The sequence below is a fragment of the Ursus arctos genome, unplaced genomic scaffold, assembly GCF_023065955.2.
Source record: "Ursus arctos isolate Adak ecotype North America unplaced genomic scaffold, UrsArc2.0 scaffold_3, whole genome shotgun sequence".
In the NCBI taxonomy this organism is placed as follows: Eukaryota; Metazoa; Chordata; class Mammalia; order Carnivora; family Ursidae; genus Ursus; species Ursus arctos.
The window spans coordinates 71,596,271-71,600,953 of NW_026622985.1; the positions used below are offsets into that span (position 1 = coordinate 71,596,271).

Below are 4,683 nucleotides of genomic sequence, written 5' to 3' on the forward strand. Positions count from 1 at the left end.
ATTTAATAAAATATCACAAACTGGTCTTGAATTACATTCAGGAGCAATTCAAATTACATGCAGAGAGAGACATATTCTCTGGCAGAAAAGCCTGTAGTGATTCTTATTTATAAGATCAAACTCATTTTTGCTTCATTCAAATATGAACATATACAACAACTTAGGAAAAGACTTCGTGGAATATAGGTCTGGATGAATTTCTTGTGGTACCTATTTTTGCAAGTTTTTTAAAACATTGAAATCACTGTTGTGGGTTCTTAGAGATGAACCATCTGTCACAAATCAGAATCAACATTTATTGTAGCTTATTAAGAGGAAAAGTTGCTCGCAAAAACCATTTAAAGTATAAAATTGGATATTGAAAACTTTCTTTCCCGTAGAGGTCTTTAAGAAACAGATTAGATGTTCATATGTGAAAATAGTTCTGACTTTTGTAAATAGATAATTATCTCATGTGGTAGAATCACTAAAAAGGTGAGAAATGCATGGGGACAAAAGGAAGGCAGAGGAGCATGTGCATGCATGTGTGGGAGTGAGGGGGGGAGGGGCTGCATTTCTCAGAAGAATTTCATTTGTTTGTAGGTATCTGAACTGAAAATATGAAATTGCATTTGAAGATAGCTCACAAACTAGAATGTACATTATAAACTGGAGTGCTATTAAATAAATTCTAACTTAGTTAATGTGAGTATTCCAACTTAATATGTTATCACAGTTCAAATATGTCTACCTTATTAAGAAAAATGTCATAATAGGAGTGATAGCATCAAGATGTCAACATAGGTCATTTTCAACTTTGGTCTCCCTCATAAGAAGACCAACTAGTAATTATCCACAGACAGGACACCATTGTGAAAATCCCCGAAACTGGAGGTGAGGCTGAAGTACCCCTTGGACCACAAAGACCAAACAGGACCACATTTGAAGAGTGAAAGGAGTGGCTATACTCTGACTGCATTGTCCCCCACACCCTCTAATCTAAGAACAACACTGCATTGCATGAGATAGCCCCACTGGATCTAGGTTTTTCCAGTGGAAAAAAAAAAGAGTCCAAAGTGAACACCCAGCTCCCTCTCCCTCAGCATTTTGAGGTGCTTCCTAGGAGGTCCACTCAGGTCTCACCTCACAGGAATCACTGAGGAAACCTGCAGGGCTTGACCACTGGAGATCAGATAGAAACAGAGAAGAGGAGTGAGGCTTACAGCACCTGGCCCCCAGGTCTTGGCAGATAGCAATTCTCCTCTGATGGAGACTGGAGCAGATATTCCAGTCAGTTGCTCTGTCCATCTGCGCAGCCAAGCTGGTGGCCCTGTCTGGCCTAGAATTAAGCTCATATATATATGTTCAGCTAATATTTGACAAGGAAGCCAAGAATACTCAATGGAGAAAAGATATTCTCTTTAATAAATGGTGCTGGGAAAACTGGATAGTCACATGTAAAAGAATGAAACTGGATTTATATCTAACACACTCACAACAAATAACTCAAAATGGTTAACGATTAAATGTAACATCTCAAACCATAAAACTCCTAGAAGAAAACACAAGGAAAAGCTCTTGGACTTTGGTCTTGGCAATGATTTTATGGATATGATAGTCAAAGCATAAGAAACAAGAGCAAAAATAAACCAGTGGGGCTAACCATATCAAACTAAAATGCTTCTGCAAAGTAAAAGAAATGATAAATGAAATGAAAAACCAAAGTATTATCCAAATAATGAAATTAACTATTAATTTCTACATGAGATTATAAACTTTCTGCAGGCAGGGAACTTGTTATACTTTTGAATTTTCCATAATATCTGTTAAGACATGTCAGTATATAAAAATATTTCTTGTTTAATTGATTCAGTCAACAGTAAATCTGACTTTTGCATAAGAATACTACTTTTTTAATTTTAATTTTTTAATTTTAATTTAATTTAATTTAAATTAATTAATTAATTTTTTTAGGGAGAGAGAGCAGGTGGAGGGGCAAGAGGAGGGGGAGAGAGAATCCAAAGCAGGCTTCAGGCCCAGTACTGAGCCTGACACGGGGCTCAATCTCAGGACCTTGAGATCATGACATGAGCCAAAATCAAGAGTCAGACACTCAACCAAATGAGCCACCCAGGCGCCCCCATAAGGATACTATTCAATCTATCAATGCTTTGGATGTTTGTTTTCAGAGCAGAGAAAATTTTATACAATGAAGGACCTAATGACTTTTTCCATAAATACATTTCAAAGGTAGAAGAGTACTTTTTTGTACTTTGAAAAGTATGATTTATTTAATATCAAAATAAATGCTTTGCTCATATAAAAACTGTAATAAAATATTAATAATAAAATAATATAAATATTTTTTCTTAGAAGAAAAAAAAGCCAACATACAGAATGGGAGAAAATATTTATAAGCCATACTTCTGATAAGGGATTAATATCTAAAATATATAAGGAATTCCTACGACTACGAAAAACACAAGTAGTACAATTAAAAATGGGCAAAAGATGAATAGTCATTTTTCCAAAGAAGACATACAAATGTCCACCAGATACCTGAGAAAGTTCTCAACACAACTAATCATCAGGGAAATTCAAAGAAAAACTACAGTGGGAGAATGAGCAAGCAGGTGGATATCAGGAAGGTCTGGGAGGGTGAGCTTTGGAATGGAAAAGTAGTGTGTGGAGCAGTCAAACCTGCAACACAGAGACCAATAATCTATAAAGTGAAGTCCTCTGAAATCAGAAGAGTAAGGAACTTCGGTGGTTTTCAGTAGAACTATGGAGGTGTATTTTCCTTGGTTAAAAAATGACTACTCTTGAAAGTTTAGAAACCAACCCAATCTGAGGAGCAGGAGATGGAACAGAAACTGACGGGCCACCTAAATCTGTTGAAGTTATGTCTGGAGTCCAACCCAGAGCATCACATCCTTCAGAATCCACGAGAGAAAGCAGCTCCATCAGAGAACCCAGGAGTTCAACTAAGGAAGATTCTCACTGAGAAAGCAGTGGAAGTTGAAACTGTAAGAATATCCGTTCCCAACACCACTATGACCCATATATCCGCAACAAAAATGCAAAGGTTAAGTCTCTGGGACATCATAGAGGAGACTTCCTTGGTCAGTCAGAGGGAGTCATAGAACCCAGAAAGGAAAGATCAGAGGTAAAGAATATATTGGAAAAGCTCAAGAACTCTTAAAGCTTACTACAGGACAGAGATCTTTCAAACCAGCTCAGTGTACAGAGGTCAATTGTGAGTTTAAAAAGTTGCCAGGGGCTTCTGCTGGGGACGATCTTCAGTATCACTTCGAATGTCTAGCCCCTGAGAAAAATTGGCTTATTTTAGAAAATGAAGACCTGGGTCAAAACACAGCTCAACTTTCTGAATAGTTAGAACATATGTCAATGTAGTGTGATGTATGGCAAAGTAAATTCTTCACAAGCAGGTTTATAGCAGATGAGTTAACCAACTCCAGACCAGGTTCGTAGCATCAAAATAGTGATGCACAGAGTGCTATTCAAAATCTCCTGAGTGAATGGGAATAGTTTCATTAGGAAATGACAGTTACCCAGAGACTGTCAGATGAGCTCTTAATCTCCTTGCAGTGGGGAAGAGAGCACACTTGCTACCCTAGTACAGAGCCTCACACCAAAGCAGTACTAGCATTAACAAATGAAGTTGGCAAAAGCAGTAAATGTGCGTCTTCTGGATAATGCTGACACTAAAAGTCAAAAGAAGATTCCATCAACAGTGAATTTTGTAGCACCCCAGCAGAAAAAATGGCTGGAAGGGTTCTACTCATTTTGGATCCAGTTACCTACACAGAAAGCTCACTTGATAATCCATTTTCTGAGCCTTCACCTTACTTGCTACAAAGAAAAATATTGGACGATTTCATCCCTATACAGATATGAAAGTACAACTTTGAGTTGTTGCAATCACTGCCAGGGAGAGGTCGTTGTCCCTTAATATTCAGTATGTTGGAGGCATGCTGCAGGCACTTGCTTCTTACCCACAAGAGCCGAGTTCTTATAACGGTAGAAGTAATATCACTTTCTATTAAGTAATATATATCCCCAAAGATGTTTCATGCACTGGACCACAGATTACCTTTTCTTAATAACTATCTCAGGGTAAGAAAAGAATGAAACTGTGTGGATATGTTTAAAGTAGATGATGCTTCCCAGGCATTACATAATGTTTTTCCTGAAGGACTCTGAAAGAAAAAGAGTCTACCTTTATTTTAGGCCCTAAGGTACATCTTGCTATGTATTTAATACGAGCAGATTTAATTGTGGTATTCTAAGGCAGGGTGGGTCATATGTAGCCACACCCATTCAAGTTACTGTTGTCTATGGTTGGTTTTTGTTTGTTTGTTTTTTTAAGATTTTATTTATTTATTTGTGTGTGTGAGAGAGAAAGTGAGCTAGCACAAACGGGGAGTGGCAGGCAGAGGGAGAAGCAGGCTCCTCGCCAAGCAAGGAGCCGGATACAGCACTTCATCTCAGGACCTTGGGATTATGACCTGAGCCAAAGGCAGATGTTAACCTACTGAGCCCTTAACCTACTGAGCCCAGGCATCCCTGTCTATGGTTGTTTTATTGTTTTTGTTTTTGCACTACAACAGTAGACCTGAATAGATGCAACAGGGCTTGTAAAGCCTAAAATATTTCCTATCTAGCCCTTTCAGAGAAAGTTTT

At 37.9% G+C, this 4,683-nt stretch overlaps 1 pseudogene; it reads left to right on the top strand.

Annotated features, from left to right (window-relative positions):
• The first annotated feature begins 2,791 nt into the window (after nt 1–2,791).
• On the top strand, nt 2,792–3,952 carry LOC113266968 (golgin-45-like; annotated as a pseudogene).
• Nucleotides 3,953–4,683: the final 731 nt, after the last annotated feature.